Source organism: Parus major, chromosome 2 (genome assembly GCF_001522545.3).
Source record: "Parus major isolate Abel chromosome 2, Parus_major1.1, whole genome shotgun sequence".
NCBI lineage: Eukaryota > Metazoa > Chordata > Aves > Passeriformes > Paridae > Parus > Parus major.
In genome coordinates this window covers 139,081,653-139,100,401 of record NC_031769.1, presented here as the reverse complement: position 1 = coordinate 139,100,401, position 18,749 = coordinate 139,081,653, and the positions used below count along the sequence as shown (strand labels likewise).

Here is an 18,749-nt window from a genome sequence, read left to right as displayed (position 1 = left end):
GTAACCTGTGTGTCTATAGCTGCATAGCTCCCCATTTGACTCATTCACGATGTGTTAGAAAAACGCAGATGGTTTGTGATTTGTACCGCTGATGAATCACTGTACCTCTATCCTCCCTCCCCAACGGCTTCTCTGTGTATCTTCACGTTCCCCAATGAGATGCACAGATTGGAGGATAACATGCTACAAGCAGAGCAGCAGAATGTCTCCTCCCACAGGATGGTTTTACCTGTGGCCCACAAGCACTGCTGTTCTCTCCTGTCCCCATTTCCCTGTCCATTCGCCAACACATTGGTGAACTCAGCAGCTATCTCTTCAAGTTGTTTTGACTGACACTGCTTACACAGCCTGAACCTCTGCACTACTGGGAAAAGCTTCAGTACACAGTGATTTTGCCTTATAAAACATCAGGTCTGGCTTATAAACTGTAACAACCAAAAACACTCATTTCCTGAAAGGAAGCTCTTGAGCTACAGTACCAGATGCTATTCAAAGAAGAAACCCAAAGCTGGGTTTGGTGTACAAAGATGCCTTGAAGCCCACCACACTGAATATTTGCACAGCAATGGAAACATTTCCACCTCTACACTTCCACAAGCAGGAATTTAAACACACCTCTTTCAAAACAAGACCACTCCTGGAAACTGCCACACAACTTTTCACAGGACCTGAACACCCAGTGACCTCCAAACTCAGCCGGGGGATACCAAACAAATCTGATGTCCAAGGCACTTCAGGGCAGCTCCAATTTTATGCACACGAAGAGTCAGCTGTTGGCCTAACTTACAGAGTTCAGTAACCTACTCTATCAGGAAACTCCTGTGATACAGATGAACCCCAACATTACTAGGAAAAGACATGTCTCCTTTCTTGAACCTGACTTGATTTTTTCATGACTAATCTTCTAGCCAAGACAGAGACAAAAAGCAGCACGTGGGAAAGTTGGCTGCTGCTGGTTTAGTGGAGTGAGATGCTGAAGAGAATTGCATCAGTCTGATCTCCTGGGCTTCCTGGTGATGAGCAGATTTGGTTCAACTGAGGGGCACTGCAAATATCATGCTGTAAATAATTTTCACTCACTCTCATCCTGTCGCATTTTACATTACCTTTTGTTGTGCTCTACTTGCTTAAAGGAAAGGCTGTTTTAAAAGTGGTCTTGTATCAGACTGTGAAAAACAAGTTCCACATTTAGAGGCTTTCCTTCCCTACAAGCAGTGACGTGACCTCCACCCACCAGGTAAAACAAGTCCTTTCTAGGTCCCTTCCTCTCATGTAGGAGTCTGCCTTGGATAGTTAATGACCCATGGTGATCAGAGGATCCCACTGGTCCAGTATGTGGAGCCTTTACAGCTGTTAAGATACCTATGCTCACAGCAGGCTTGTGAGTTAAGGCACTGCTATTATTCCCATTGCTCAAATGGGCAATTAAGGCATGAAGAAAGCACGGCAGAGGCTTTGCTAAATGGCCAGGTCAGTCAATTTACAGCTTGCTGCCACTGAAACTGGGTATCAGAGTGCAAAAATCATGCCTTACCCAAGGTCTTCAGCAGGGCTGGAAACTGCATCGAGGTTTTTGGTTACTCCAGTAATCAAATCTCCAGTAAATTCAGGTTATCCTCCCAGCTCACAAGTGGAAAATATTTAACAGCACCTGGGAAAATGGCTGGTACTCTTAGATTAGGTCCCAGCAAAAAAGCACAGAAGTCACAAAACCACCACAACTTTCACCAGGAGGTTCATGAGAGGAAACAGAAGTCTGAAGATAAAAGGTCTGAACTCCTCTGCCTCATTTCAGAAATCGCTCATTGGGCCAGGTGCACCTATACAAGAGAGAAGCTTCTCTACTGACGTTGCTAAACCTCCTCCTGTCCTTACACAAAATAAAAGTTGCCTTCCTCTGCAGCTGCTGCAAAGCCTATCATTAGCAAACCACACCAATTCTTCCTGGTCTTGCTTTGCTTGAATCCTACAATTCAAGAACTCTTCCCCTTTCCACTTTTCACCAAAATTCTGTGGAAACAAAAGTATTTTAGGGATGGTTTCCACGTGATGGAGATTATCTTGTGGCAATCCCATCTCACACAAAGTCTGTGGGCACCATCAATACACTTGTTTCCTTCTCTCTCCAGAGGCCCTGGATGAGTTGACCCACACCATTTTCGGTCAAAAGCATACACTTTGTTCTGCTTGTTGGTGATGCAAGCTAAGCATTCCTAGCATGCATCACATTATCTCTTGGGCAGTTCCTCAGTCAGCTCCGAGGACAAATCCTGAAAAAGCAACCATCTAAGAGATACTTAGTTACACCACTGCTATGCCTGTGATTGCTGAAGTTGCTTTATTACATCCGCTGTACTTCATCTCTTGCAATTCCCACTCAGATCATCCCTACACATAACTTCCTCATTATTACCTTCAAGTTTTATCTCAGCACTTTGATTTCCAAGTGTATTTAATTATTTCTCCTTCTCTCAGTAAGCACCCAGTTCTCATACGCATACAAACCACTTTGTTTTAGCATACCCCTATAAACTGTGAGACAGAGAACCTACCACACATTTCACAGAAGAGGCTGAGAGACAAAGCAAGTCCAGCAAGATCCTTTTGAAACATTTACATGCTTTCCCTTCACTGGAGATTACATAACACTTCCCTTAGCTTACTGGCCATCTAAGGCATCTAATGCAAGACCAAGACACCAACTCCTGTCTGCCATCAGAAACCAGCTGAAGCATCACTGATGTTCCAGATGTCTACACCCTATGAAGTGTGAAAACAAAAGCTGTTTGAGGTTATTCACCAAGTAACGCTATTCTAATCTCTTCAGTCGTCCAACAAATACACTCCAAATCAAATATTTATTTTCCTTAGGAAAATCACTGATTATAAATATAATTTTTAATTAAACCCCCCAAAAGCCAAATGAAACCCCCAGAGTCAGAAAGCCTTTCAAAACTGTGCTTACTTATGGGCCAAAGACCTGTCTTGCCACACAGGATGCTGAGGTTTCAGGTGGGGTATAAGAGTTTAAGTGTCCCTACAGGCACCTGTCAGGCAGGCACACAAACGCCATTTTCCCCCTGAAGATCACGGGATCAAACGAGCTTCCTCTTCCTCCCTGCAGCACCCGTGGCTGCTGCAGTTTGTCACAGGACAGAGCCACTGCCCTCTGTGCACTGTAACAGTTTTGCTGCCGGGAGAATTTGGCACGGCCACAAAGGACCTTTGTCCGTGCCAGAAGTTGAGCACACAATGCAATCCTTCCCCCTTGTCACAGAGTCGGGTTTCCGTAGCTGGGTTAGAAATGCTCTCCCAGTGACTGCAACCCACAAACCCAAACACTTTCCCCCTCCCCAACATGAGATCTCCTGCCCGTATCAAGCGCTGCAGGCCAGCAGAGTCACTGCTTTTGGGAGCTTTCAGTTCTGGTGACCTCTACCCAGACTTGCTGCAAGGATGAGTCTGAGTGAGTGTCAGAGCTCTGCCCTCAGCCTCTCTGCACAGCTTTTTCCATCTAGATACTACAAGACCACCTCAACATAAGGGTCTCAAATTTCCAGGTATATTCTTGTCTTCAACAGTCCAGAAACTTGGCAGACTGATCTGATCTCATCTAACAACATGTGACTCCTTTTTGCAACATTTCCCAGTTTGTGCTTGATCTGCCAGCCTGTGTATAGATGCCTGCATGTATATATAACTTTTTTTTCCATGCAGCACCTCTGAATCCAGCCTGTCCCACGCTTCCCTCAACTGGTCCTTGAAATGAGGGTCCCTAGGCCAGGACAAGAGATGCCAGCACCTTGGAGCTCTGGGAAAGGATGCCAATGTGGGATGTAGGGGACAGAGGATGACCACGCCCCAACACTACGCTGCTGGAAAAAAAGTAGGATTTAGCAGGATACAAATGTCTCTGTGTTTTCATTTCACTCCAGAAATACAAAGAGGAAATGATTACTAAATAATTCACAAACTATTTAATATCCCAGTTCAAAAGAACCAGGGATTCTTCTGGAAATATACAGTGAAAGAGTGTGAAAAAGATATTTAGAAGTACAACTTGATATGTATTAAAAAAGAGTAGGAATTGACACAGTTTTAAGTACAGGATTAGCACAATCCATGCCTTTGGAGACCTTTTCCAGCACATGATACAAAGGACATGTTTTGTTTCTTCTACTTCTCATTTTAAGCATCAAGGGATATTGATGAAACCAGTTCCTACTTTCATACTGAGTGTGATCTGGACTATCCATAGCCTGGATGCTTTGGCACAAAACACCCCTGGAACACCCCTTACAATCCCAAGCCACAAAAGGAACCATGTTTCACATGGAGAAATCATTACCATATTGAGGAATAAAATGCCAAGGAAAACAACAACAAGAGAACTGGCTAAACCTCCCATTCATTTATTTCTAACCAGTGGAAGAGTTTGCCATCAGAACACCTAAGTGTGACAAAGTACTTGGCAGTTGCCTCCTCCCATCTCCTCCCACACGTTTTAATCCCAGCACACTGAGTATTCCCAGCTCTGCCTCAGAGAGTCAGCGCAGGCATCAGCCTCTCTGTCTCCCTGGTGCTTGGATTTCCCCTAGGGCTACTTCACAGCTCCTCCAGATGAAGAAACTGTAACAATGATGCTTGAGCAATACTTGAGAAATGCAGAAGAGGAGGAGAAGTGCTCCATAAACCAGTTTCTCACTGAAGGGTATTTGTTAAAATATTTTTTTTAGGAATTTTTTTAAACTTGGTTTCTCCTGTTTCTGGGATGTCAGGACCAGGCCTGCAGCAGCACGCCCAGGGCTTATGCTCACCCCCACCATCTCTAGCAAATCCTCCTCTTTCCTGCTCTCCCCTCAGAGCTGCAAAACAGGCTCCAACCACCCAGTCATCAAAATCCAGTGTGACACTAACATTCAGTATTTGTTTGCCAAAACACATGTGCTCCCTTTCCAAGGGAAGGAACAAAAAACCAACCAAACAAAAAATCCTTAACGATGTAATTTCAGGACACACTGATTCTGTGACCAGCTTGCATTAATTTAGATGGTCACCTGGTTTTATAATGTGTGTGGAAATTCTTCTCTCAGGAAGGACCAGTCACCAAACACTCCACTCTGAACTCTGTGCGACGTGGCAGTTCTTTCCATGGCAACCCACCAGCACCAGCGTGCTTTTCTCCACAGACTGTGCTGCACAGAGGAGAAGGGCAGGGAAAGAGCCTGCTGCAAAGCTCCGGCTGTCGCTGCCATCCTGGCAATCCTGTCACCCCGGGAACCAAACACACTGGGGACAGGCAGCACTCCCACAGCCTCACTGCTCAAACGAGTCTTAGCTCCAACTGCTAGCCAGCTGCTCGGCCATTTGCAGGTTGGTTGGTTTGCTTGCTTTGTAAATCCCAGTCAATGTATTTTGTTTCCTAAACAACATGAAATATCACCTCTGTAGTCCCCAAATCATTCTCCACACCAGGAGGGAGTAGAATTCAGGCAATTGGACCGTGCTCTCAGACAGTCTCCACACGCAACAGCAGGATGCTCACTGGGGGCATCTTCTGGAGGACAGAGCTGCCACTGCTGTGGGCAGCCTGGCCAGTGTGGAGCGCAGGCAGGGCACCCACGAGCTCCCTGATGTTCTGCTGGGAACAACTAGACACCAGTGAGGCTCTCAAGCTTGTCTCTGCAACTACACATTCTCTTTCTAAACACGCCCCTTGCCCATGCCCTTTGATGAACACTGGCAGTTCAGCTCCCCACACACATGGGAGCTAAGATCTTGCCTTTGGCTAGTCCTCAAGCTAGCCATGTAGCCAAACCTCTTGTGTAACTACAGGCAATCCAAAACCGACCCCAAGCCAGCTCCTCAGGACTTCCTTCCCTCCACCTCATCTCAGGCACTCCCTCCCTGTCTTGTCACCTGCAAGGATGCCTTAAACACTGTGACAATCCACACTGGAGTCGTCCTGGGTTATTTCTCCTGAAGCTTTATGTGAAAATTTAACTACACGGCAGTTTCTGAAGTTTAGGAAAAACTATATTCCACAGCAAGAGCTGATGCTGTTATTTGAAGTCACCCGATCCCAAAATCCAAAAAAGAAGCAGGAAAGGGGACAAACAATAGTGCCATCAGTAAAGCTGGAGATGGCAGAGACTTGAAACTAGATCTCAGAGGAGTATTCATCAGCCATGACCTCTCATATCATCTGGGTTTCAGACCTCTTTCCCAACAAAAGCATTGACAAAACAGACGCTTATGTGGAGAGCTTCATTTCCAGCGTATCAGCTGCCTTCTGGCAGGGAAACACTCATTCATGAACATTTCCTGAAGCAATTCCTACCTCAAAAGACTTTTGTGACATTCAGGGAACTAGGTCAAGACTTACTTCATGCTTCTCATCTGAAAGAGGAGCCAAGAAAAAAAAAAAATTAATTTCTAAATTACTTTTGTCTTTTCTCCCTGAAATTCCTCTTCTCGTCATGATTTCTTTGCCTTGTGGAAGTGATCTGCATCTTCTCCAGCACCTTTTGTCTTCTCTACCCTCACCAAAATGTTCACAGAGTGAAGAAAGCTTAGGCAGAAGAAACCAGACAAAATGTTTACAGAGTTCCTGGCTTGTGTGGTCTCTAGAAATGCTCCAGAGAAGCAGTCCCTGCAGAGAAGGCCTGCTTTGGGCTTGGAGGAGAATTGGGCCATAAATGACCCAATTCATTCGGTTTCCTTGGTATGTCCTTTGGACTCACAACAGTAAATTAAAGGGTAAAAATCAGAGAGGAGAGAAAGGGAACAAACAAGGAATCCTTAAAATCCCATCTTGCTCATGCAGGTGATGGGCTTCTGCTGCCTTTTTGAAAAGAAGATCATTTCTAAAGCAAAGTTATCCCATGTGCAGTACTGCAAGAGGAGGAAAGAGAGCCAGGAAGCAGGAAAAGACTTCAGAGCCTGCGATGGAAAATCCTCACGTGGTCACTGAGCAGTCCTCTTGTAACACTTATTTTAATAAAGTGAATATGATGAAACACAGCCCAGTTGTACACAACGCTGCTGAGAAATTGGATCCGGCTGCTGAAACCAGCTCTCAAACCCCTCCTCTCCAAATACTGGCAGTTCACATCAGTTAATTGCATCCAAACCACCCCCAGACAAGATGGGGCAGGAGAAACAAGACAGGATGGGTTGCCCCACGTTTGATTCATCTTTAGAGCAGGGCCAGTGTGTAAATCTTTACTGGTCTCTTTTGTCACTTGCCAAGGTTCAAACATGGCATCTCTGGCTATTCCCTAATGATGAAAGGTGACACTAACTAAAAGACTTCAAGGACAATGTCTGTGGAACTTGGCCTTACCTACTGCATGAGCAAATGAGTAAACAGCCTTAATATTAGGTATAAAGAAGCAAATTAAGAAAGGGCCTGATTTTTCCCATCATTTGCTTTTAATTCTATATCTTATTCTTTTAAAATTGAATTCAAACAAGAACAGACAGATTTTCTTCCTTTTGTGGAATAAATCAGCCCAGCTGCTGAGGTCAGTGTTTTCAGACCAACACACGAAAGCAGAAGATGTGTCTGAGGAAATTCAGTGCTGGCTCATTCCTCCTTTAGAAAGGATAAAGAACAACCATCCTGGCACGTCAGGTTTGTTCCTTTGAAGGCAAAACAATTTAGGGTTGGTATCAAGATGGCAGGAACTGGAGGGAAAAAAAACAAACAACAGGCAACCCTGTCCAGACCGCCCTAAAATATCTTTTCAGGCTTTAGATGCTGAACAATAAAAGAGCCTCTGTGGCTCAAGTCTGCACTGAAGAGAAGTGAGGTGAAAGGCATCCTTCCTTGCTCACTGCTTGTATGGTGGCTGAGCACTGCTGCTCTCCTCATGTCCCTTGCCACAGACATGCACACCAAGACCAGGGCAGCACAGGAAGAGAACCACTAATTATATGACCCACTGAAATGCTTCTGGATGGAATCCACACCTGATGTTTCAGAGGAAACAAAGCACAGCCTGAAACTTGTGAAAACAAAACTGCACAGAAAAAAAAGTCACCAAAAGCACAGTGTGAGAGAAAGAGTAAAGAAAAAAGGTGCACTCAGATTTCATTCAGATTTGGAGAAATCAATAAGGTGTTGGTAGAGAAAAAAAAAAAAAAGTCCTTGGACAGCCCCATTTCAAGATGCAGGTACACATACACACAATGTGTATTAAGCTATATTAAACCAGCACATGCCACTGCTATTTCCTTAGAGTGTAAATAGCATCAGGAAAGAAACACCTTTCAGCCTGGCTCTCTGCTTGCTTTCAGTCCCAAGTGATTCATAAGAAGGGCTGTCTGAAGATGCTCAGTAGCAGGTCAATCTTTCCCAGCAGGCAGAAGAGCTATAAATCAATTGCTTTAAAAGAAGAAAAAAAAAAAAAAAAAAAAAAAAAAAAAAAAAAAAAAAAAAAAAAAAAAAAAAAGGAAAAAAAAAAGAAAAAGAAAAAAAAAAAAGAAAAGCAAAAGCCCCTGAGGCTTGCTGGGAAGAAGTAAAATTGGGGGGAAAAAAGAGGTAAGATGAAAAGAACCTGTAATCTCTTTAATGCAGCACTGAACTTCTTCTGAACAGAAAGCACAGAAATGATAAGAAAAGGAAAGAAAGGGAAAGAAGAAAGCAGCCCATTGACACTAGGTACTGATTTTTTTTTTAATGGGCATTAGGTCAGCAGGGCATTTTCCATCTGCCCTGCTTAAACCAGATGATGTTACAGGTGTGATTTTAATACAGCATTTATCCTGGTGGGACTGTAAGTTTGTTTTATGTGTGTGCACATGGATATTTTGATGGGTTTTCCTGAGGGGAAGGGCAATTTGTAGGCAGATGATGAAAACAGCAGGTGCTGGGTTGCACCTCTACTGATTTTGGGGCTGCTTAGAAGACAGAGAGAAAGAAATCATCAGCAACAAAGGGCTATGAGGGCTTGGAGAAGAAGGGGAGAATGAAGAAGAAACAACTTTGCCCTCAGCCTCCTAAAGTCTTTCTGAGTTTAGCTCAAATGGCCACAAGGGCAGCCTTGCTGCTGTTGACTCCCACCAGGCAGGGGCAGCTTGCCTTTACCAGCAGAGCCTTGGTCATGGGCTCTGGGCTTTCTTCTCCCATGCATTCAAAATGCACAGGAACTGCAATAACTCTCAGTCCTGCCCAGTTTTTAGCCCAACCTCCAGGCCTGCACATCTCAACTCAGAATCCTGATCAAATGATAAAAACACATTTTTTCCTGTATTTTTGTTAGTCATTGGATGATTCATACTGATAAATGACATTGCAGTCTACCTCCTTCAAGAAGTCTACATAAAAAAGAAAGATCATGATTCCACATTCTCCTTTTCTTTCAAATTCCACAGTTCTTTTCCAATCTAATTCAATGAGGACCGTGCAAACTCACTGGAGCCTGCAAGAGTTCCCAGCTAGCTGCTTGACTAACACAGTGGAAGTTAAAGAAGATTAGTCAGAAGCTGAAGTCAATGTTTAAAACACAGATTACAGACAGATAGGTTTGGAAGTCAACTCAGAAAACTATACCCTATAAGCTCAGTAATCTCTGAAATTTAATTACCACAGTTTTAGGATAGGTTGCCATGATTAGATTATACATTCTCTAAAGGTGTAGAAGATTGCTGGAGAACACCACCATCAGTGCCAGCACCAGTTCCCTACACACTTAACTACATGCAATGCCTTCTAGTTGCACATATCCTAAATAAACCCAAAACAAGTCCAGACTCTTTTTCTGCCCATTGATATGCATCAGTGGTATTACCCAAAATGGTCACTGCATCAGGAGCCCTGAAGACTTAAAAAACATCTGGTGGACCTGAAGAGCAAAGCAGAAAACATCCACATCTGTGGGGAACCTCCATCACGTGCAGTACAACTGTGTGCTACAATGGATGGTGCAGAGATTCACTTTGTCCTTGGCATGCGAGGCTGGGGTGGGAAAAAGAGATCCAATGAGAAGCTTAATCTTCACAAGCTGCTGTAAGAACCACCAAGGAGTTAACAATTTCCAGTAGTTTCACTTTTCAAGGGGCAAGGCAGAAATGGGGATACATTTTCAAAATTAATTTTATGATCCCTGAGGATTATATTCCAGGAAATTACTCTCTTATGTGAATATCGTTGCTGCATGACATTTTGGACACATTATCTCAGACTCTTTTTGGCACATCTGTCAGATGTGACTCACCATATTTTTAACGACATGCAACACTGGTTCAAATATAATTTACTAATACAACAAGGTAAGAAAACCTTTTTCTTATGCTTCAGGTTACAACTTAATTCAGAAATACCTTCACACAGTACTCATAGAATTTTAAGATCTCCCATGTAGATCTCTGGAACTTTAAACAAGAAAAGAAAACACGCCCCCCCCTCAAGACAGAAAAAACTGCTTTACATAAATTAGAGAAAGACAAGATACAGTTTGCACTAAATCATCTCAATCCTAATAACTTCTCCAGCATTTTTGCATTATTCATGCTAAGTAATTTCTCTTTTGAGAAAGGATTTCTATAGAAGAAGATCAACAGCCCCACTCCTTGTCCCAAAGAGTTTACACACTATGTCCCTGCTAACATGGGAGTCAGGAGGACTATTAAATGTAAATTGCTTTGAAGGTAAAAAAAAGTGTTAAATATTGCTGTCTTCACCAGTCAATATACTTCAAAACTCTCTGCTAACACTATGGTAAAAATAGTAATTTTGAGCAGCAAGCTAGAGGTTCTACAATTGGTGGCTCAGGAGCAACAAGCAACACCAAGCATAAATATCTCTGACAATAGCCCCATGCAGGCAAATTTATTTTAGGGTTAAACCAAACAAATTTCAACTCATGCAGCCAGACAGATTTTGCTCGAACCCTTCAGGCAATGAGCTGAGTGTGCTTGTACCCTGCAGAGGGCAAAGAGCAAGTGGTAGCCACCAGGATGACACCAAGCCTTGCAAAGGGAGGAGCACCCTCCTGGACTTCCAATGAAACATGGCTCACTTTGGGTCAGTTGCTGCTGTGCTGAAGGTGCACAGGGCAGTGGCACCCAGCCTCTGATGAGGAAGGTCTTGGAGAAGGGGATAAGGAGCAGCAGAGGAACACCAGGCACCTCCAGTAACCCACACAGGGAACGATGCACAGACTGGCAGCATGCATGGATCTAGCCATGCTGTTAGCCACTTTTTGATCAAGCAAACAAAAAACCAACCCAACAAACCAAATACACCAAATACACTCACAGGAATACAAAGCCCTCCCACCCCCAGCTTCCAATTGCCTGGGATAAAATCCAGCCTTTGTAAAGTAGACACAACTTAATTCTCCTTTGTGTTCTGTACTCAAATCTCCAACATTATGTGGGTCTGTGCTGCCATCCCAGCTGAGGCTCCCACCAGCAGGAAGAACCAGGGAAAGCCCCAGGACACACAGTGAGATCTTTAAAGAACACCCTGGCCAGCGAACAGGACAGCTGGCTCCTTGACTCAAGCAGATTTGGGAGTATCTAAAAAGGAAATTGCAGCTAATTACGTGAACTCTTTGAATATCTCTGTTTCCTGTGAGGTGACCCAGGGTTGTCCTGCCTTTCAGAGCTCTTAAGGCTGAGTGTTTGAGGGAGAGCAGAGGCACAGAGCGCTGTCACGCTTAATCCTGCTGGAGTCCTCTGGAAAGCGAACTGACAGCAACCAAGAAGGCTGCACAGAAGAGCGTGGTTTCTCCCAGAAAGAGACCTGGTGCTCCACAGTCGTGGAGATGACACAGAATGTGAGCACACTCAATACAGAGCCCAGGAGCCTCCACCTGAGCAGACACTACACCAGGATCAAATGAGGCCACAAACATGCACTGCATGGGGCAAGAGCTGATGCATTTGAAATCTCATGTCTTGCAATATTCTGGCATTTGAGAGCAATACAAAAGCAGCACGTATTAAAAGACAATTCAGTCAGCAGCCAGTTTGTATAACATCATCCTGGTGGCTCAGGGTGTTGAGAAGGGGTCTTGTAAGGAACAACTTCTGGAAAATTGCAGAGTTGATGATGCACATTGCTCAAGGCTCATTATGATGACAATTAGCACCATTGAGTTTACTGATGTGTTTCAACAGCCAGGGAAAAGGACCTGAGCACAGTGCTCCAGTCCCCTGACATATCCCAGAGCACAGTACACAGACTGAGGAGAAGAAGCCACACTTAACAGGTAACCATCCATGACTAGCCTCATAGGCTAGACCCTGATAGGCACAGCTATGTGTTTGCTGGCAGGCAAGTGAAGTGTGGCAGAAGACAGGTGCCAGAAGCAGGAACTGTGATTTGCAGGGGTAATTCACCAGCTGTACCTACCAGCTGCTTTGATGCATTTTCATTTGCTAAGTGGGAAGCCCCAGTCACTGGCAGTGGCACAATAAGCCTCCTCTCACAGACCCAGCACCTCTGGGCAAGGAGAGTATGGATGCACAAGAAGAAGGAGGTGCTAGACAGGTATGGAGCCAAGCTTCCATGAGACTGAAGCAAACTAAGACACTAGAATGATCACATGGCTCTCCTTAACCCTGGGATGCCGCTGAGAGATGTAGCCTTGAAACTCTCCAACCTTATAAATGAGACGTTTTTCATGTTTATTACTTTTGCAGCTAGCTTATAAAACCCTCAAAATACCTTCTACTTGTTTTGCTATTTAAATGCTCTCTGGAGTCACTCCTCTATCAAGAGCAGCTAAATCACTGTTTCCTTCCCCTCTGCCACCACTGCAGCTTTTTGGAGGTCACCATCTCCCTTCTCTCTATTTATCCTGTCCCTGAGTGCACAGCTTCATGTGTACCAGATATATCACAACTGCAGAGTGCTGCTGGGGCCATCTCAGGGGCTGAGCACAGGGTTTTTTTTTCCTGGCTAGCTTCAGGCTTGAAGGACACACTGAAGCTATTCTCTGCTGGGAAAGGAGATGAGCACCACCATCCCCTCATGCTTGCCAATGCCACCACCAGGGTGGCATATCATATCACATGCCAGGAGATGCAAACCTGACCCCCAGCCTACTCTGTCTCCTTCCTATGCTCAAAACCACTCCTAGGAATCCCCAAAGGTGATGTAAGGTACAGCAGGCTCTGGAAGCTTTACACTGCTTTTAACACCCAGGGTGTACCTCTTTATTTCACTGACAGTCAGGGCTAGCATGAGGCTAATGTATGCATGAGGAATTTGTCCAAATGACACAATTACTTATACAGACTTGGCTGGAAAGAGATGCTCAGAGATTCTTATGACATGCACAAAATGCACCCTTCAGATTTTCACAGACAGCAAAGGAAGGTGCTTTTGGATCTTCTCTTACAAAAAAGTGTCAAGAGTTTCTACAGTAACAGATCAAAACTTACTGCTGCCACAGACAGCCCTACATGTTATGCCACTGCTGAAGAAATTTCTTTCCTTTTGATAACATGCAACAAAAGAAACTTATTCATAAAGAAGCAACGCTTATTAATAAGGATGTGCTCCCTTCCACCCCATAGGCACATAAGGGCTGCTTCTCACCTACTCACAAGTGCTTTCCCCTGGTGCCTGGGGAGCATTTTTAGAGGGCTGATCCTAGCTTATTGAAGTCCTCTGAAATTTTGCTACTGATTCCAGCAGTGGCAAGATCAAAGAAGAAAGCTGCTTCTTCTCTGCACTCCTCCAGTATCAGAGGGATGTCCTGTCCATGGGCACTCAGAGCTCTTTTACTGAAGGCAAAACCATTGGAGATGTTGAGGAATACATTCAGAGGAACTGCAGATTTGAGCTTTGGATGGAGGGAGCTGGAGGCAAGAGCTGGCACGACCCTTTGCACAACAAAGAGCACAGAGAACCCCTGTGCAGCCAGGTGACCTGATACTCAGAGAGACAGCAGGAGCCAAAAACTCAGCAGGAAAAGCCCAGACTTACATGCATATAGACTGTGGGGATGTAAAAGCCCAAGGATTCCTTGGTTTGAGGTCCCACCTCCAGAGGCATCAGTTCAAGCTGTTATTCTGTTATTGCATCATGATTGTTTTAAGAATCCAGACATCTGAGACTCTGCTATGGGAAAGCCTGGATTGAGCTGGTAAGGAAGACTGTCAGGAGGCAAGAGAGGCACCCCACAGCCCACTGGACCCACCCATGGTGAAAGGGCTTTGGTCCCAGCTCAGGTGCTGGGGGTGCAACCACCAAAGTGAATCCTGGATGGTCAGACTGGAAAATTTCCTGAACAGGAGAGCAAGGTCACATCAAGATGGGAACACACTGAATGCTTTATAGAAGAGCTAAAAAAACCCCCAGTTCCTCTTTGCATTCACATAGTATATAACAGCTAATATATACTCACTAGATACAATTACATATATAATGTAAGTTACATAACACACATTTTAATCCAATATTAATAACAAAGATAATGAATGCAAGGCCATTCCCTGTCCTACTAGAGCTAAGTCTTCTCCTGTAGTAGGTGCTCTTTCCGAGCACTGCACCCCCTTCTCGCCCTTCCCTACACACACAGCAGTGTCTGAAATGCAGCTGTCCCAAGCACTGCGGGGTTTGATTCATCTGTTGCAAGCCTGGCTGGATTTCAGAGCGTGGCAAACACAGCGATAGTCTGGTTTGAGGCACGCAAGCAGAAGAGTGTACTTGGAGAACTGCAGACAGGAAACATGCCAGATTGTTTATACCTGAGTCATAACTAATGTTGACAATAAAAACTGAGTCAACTCAGAGACCACCACTGTGCTCAGTGCCGATGGGATGTTCTACCCTAATGCCACTAACAGGGAAATTGGGACTAAGCACAAATTACCCATACAAATATCACAGCTGTTTTGTGAAACTGTTGGTGATGCAAAGCATGCAATACCCCCGCTGAATGTGCTGCATTAGGAGACAGGAGCACATTCTCCAACACACAAGCAGACTCACAGGTCCAAGTGCTCCTGCTTTCAAGACATCAGGCTTCTGATTTCCAACAGACATCTTCATGAGTGAGCAGCTACTGAGAAAATAACACTACCAAAAACTACCAATGATGGCAAAAAAAGAGGAAAGGTCTGGAACAGGCGGAGATGGAAATCTCATTGCAATTTTTGTCACTTCCAACCCCTATCCTTTCAATTCACTGAACTCTGTTCTATCTCTTGATTTTCTTGTTTACCAGGCAGACATGGAAGTAGCAGCGTACCTTTTAAATCCACTGGGACCAGTGAAGAAGAAAGCTAGCAAAGCCTGCTCTAGCTTTAAGTGGGGGGAATGATGGTTTAAGTGAGGGGAGAAGACCCCACGTTTGGTTATGTGGGGATTTGTGACAGATCACAGACTTGCAGTGCAAAGTACATACATGGATCCCAAACCATATTAAAAAAACCCATAACAAAATCCCATAAGCCTCAGGCTTCATTTTGGGGGAGTCCTTGTTACTGCAGTTATCTCTGAGCACTCACTTGGGCAAGATGTGCCCATATAGGGCTTTCTGCCAGCCTGGATCCACCCTTATCCTCAGGGGTGGGAAAGTCAGACCTGAGTGCATGTCATACCTCTCCAGACTACATGCAAATTACTGTAAATTGAAAATCTGTATAGCACATTGCACCCATACAGGGAGGCTGAGTAGTTGATGCTGAGCTGAGGAGCTGACAGGTAAACTCTCTCACAGCAGTCTGTGCTCACTGTGGAGCATTTATTTCCCCTCATAAATCACATCTCAGCTTTCCCAATACAACTCCCATGCACATCTACCCAAACAGAAATACAGGCTCCTATCTTCTACTTTTCCCTCTCCTGATGATCCCAATTTCCCTCCTTGGGAACAGCTTTCCAGATCTGCCACCCATCACAGCACTCAGGAGCACTGTGCATCAGGGACTCCCCCCCAGATCACTCAGCACCAGGTCTGCCTCACCACACAGACTCCTGGCACAGCCATCCTTCCCCAAGAGCCCACTGCTCACCTCTGCACCACCTCTGCTCAGGGACAGCAGAGCTGTCCTGACCTTCCCAGCTCTCCCATCTGCTGTACTGCCAGTATTTTCACTGTCAGCCACATCTCTCTCACCCATAACCTGGGGGCACTTATCTTAGCATGTAGCCCAAACAGGACTGCTATTCTACAGCACTTTCTCTGTGTCCTTTGCAAAATTGAGCCATATAATGAAAATTTCAGGACAGAAATGTTATTTGTGTATCTTCCCGCAACAATTCTCATTTCAGCTACTTAACCCACTGCCTTTTGATATTCAAAAGCATCACTGCTCAGACCTCTACCTTTGCCAGTCACCATCAACCAAACCCTTCCCCCACCTCCTCCCAAGGAACAGTTCCATAAGTTCCCTTAGGTCAGGGCATTTGGTTCAAACCCCTCAGCCCCCCTTTGTCCCTCAGAGGTAGCCTGATCACATCTGTTAATGTAACAGTACTCACCTCCTCCACTCCACTGGTAATGCCAGCTTCATCCATCTGCTTGTCAGCTTCCCCCACAACAGCCACTGCCTGTCCCCACCCCATGCTGCCCCTCCAGCATGGCAGGGCCTCCCACCATCCCACTGCAAAGCTGGTCCTGGCTGTTGCCTTCCAAGTCCCATGGAGACCCACATTTACCACGAAAACACTAAAATTTGGTTTTTGTAGTGTCCTTGTTTGCAGAAAAGAAAAAGAATTCTTTCCCAGACCTCTCAGGGAGCAGCAGCTGAAACAGGTGGCTGCAAGCATGTGCTGCTCTGTGGCTGTCACTATCCACCCAGAGACCCTGCTTCCATCACAGCTCCTGCCACATCTGGGGATCACCATTGGATTTGATGAGGTTGCCATCAGCTAGTAGAGGGGTTTAAAAAGACATCAAATAACTTAGCAAGAAGTATGGGATGCAACTCACAAGGATTTTTTTAAGAACTGCCTAACACACCCATGCTACTTGCTGTATTACTGCAGCAATAATATCACTCTAATTTTGGTCATAACAACACACTTCCAGTGTAAATAGGAAGGAAAGCCTTAGTTCTCTCCCTGGCTTGCTAGAACAGTTTAGACAAATCTTTAGCACCCTAGTTTACATGCTGGGGACTGGTTTTGCATATCCTTCTGAGTTGTTAAATCCCAGATGTCTAGCTGTGAGCAATGTGTAACAGAGTTTACCTGTGCTGCTTTGGGCACCTGACACTGTGTGACCAGAGCAGTGCAATGAGCAAGGACATCCTGCAGCCTGGAACACTGTTACAGACCACCTACAGAAATTGTATAGGTCATCTTTGGTCAGGGTGGCATTCCTCCTGTCTTCTGTTTCCCCATCTAGTTTATGGCTCAGAGTTAAATGGGGAGAGACAGACAATTCTGAGGGCTATGCCCCAAACATCTAGCAGGGTGAAATATCTCTAGAAATGGTGCAGTCTTTCAACTGATGCTGGAAGTGGTTAGACAGCTACTACAGAATAACTGCTTAACTTACAGGCAGCTGGGGTGAAACAAATCCTAATCTATCTCTCCAGATTTACTTTCACTCATTTATAAAATGGGACAATAGCACCATCCCAGACTCTCAGAGTGAGAGGTTGAGCTCATGAATCCTCAGGTCTTGGCCAGCCACCACACTGATACATGATGGAGGTACACATAGCCTCAGACCCATCTGCAGAAGTCAAAACCTTTAACACCCTTCCCCTCCCCTCAGGAAATAAAGGTGTCACCTTCCAAATAAGGTTTCAGTACAATATTAAGGAATGTGATAGAGATGAAGTGTGCAATACTAAAATTAATCACAGGAAATAGGGTCTGGAAGGGAATCCCATGAGAGCAACACATTTATTTCATTATTATATCACAGACGACATTAAGCATCCACTGAGTCCCTCAAGGCAGAATTCTTGCATAAAAAGCATCCCCATTTACCAAGCATGATAGAACCTGCAACTGTTCTATAAATAAAGGTTATTTACAAAGAGCTGTTAAATATTTATTTTTCTCTGGAGACTGAGTTCTCCGTTCATTTGTCTCGTTGCAGAATCACTTGGTATCAGGGAGCAGAGGAGCTCACCTAAAAAAAGACTAGGAATCTGTCCAGAGCCTGATCCGGACACAGCACCAGCCTCCTCCACAAGCTGCTGAGGAAAAGCATCCAACCTGACACAGAGGGAACACGAAGCAAACAAAACAGGAATGATCTCATTCAGGAGGCAGAGGTAGAAGAAGGAACACCAGTGACACAGCAGCGATTAATAAATGCTATCACACTGCTTCATCCTTACAGGGCTGCCTTGGCACTGTACATTGAAAGAAGTGACAACCTTCAATTGTGAAGAGTAACTGCAGATTTGCATTACATTTGCTTTGTGTCTTAGGAACAAGAATACATTTCTCACAATCAATAAATCAGTGATTTTTTACTTGGCTTTTTTTTTTTTTTATATAATTGTTTTGAAGCTGACAGATCAGAGTGGGGGACACATGACACGGGCTCAACCAAAAAAAAACAACGTGGCTCTGGAATACACTTCATTGCTAACCCTTTGTAGTAGTAATTGTAATAGTTCTTACTCCAGCTTGCCAAAAGCTGAGTTTTAATTAAATATTAAAAAGCTATTTGTTAAAATAACGTTTCCATAGCAACTAGAGAAAGCTAAAATACCCTGGCGCTTCTGACTCACAGCATATTAATCAACCACCAGCTATTATATAATGAGCACCTCCCTGCAAGCACCAGCAGGAGCCACCGAATGCCTGAATCCAGAGC

The 18,749-nt window shown here is 44.6% G+C and overlaps 1 protein-coding gene across 3 annotated transcripts in view; it reads right to left on the bottom strand.

The window, feature by feature from the left end:
- ZHX2 (zinc fingers and homeoboxes 2) overlaps positions 1 to 18,749 on the bottom strand; it is a 58,965-nt gene that overhangs the window by 18,917 nt on the left and 21,299 nt on the right. Inside the window, exon 1 of one of the 3 annotated variants that reach the window (XM_015617295.3) lies at positions 2,966 to 3,052. The exons of the other annotated variants lie outside the window; for them this stretch is intronic. The gene's annotated coding sequence lies outside the window, so the exon portion shown is untranslated. Of the gene's footprint in view, positions 1 to 2,965; positions 3,053 to 18,749 lie in introns of those variants that run through there. 3 annotated transcript variants of the gene reach the window in all.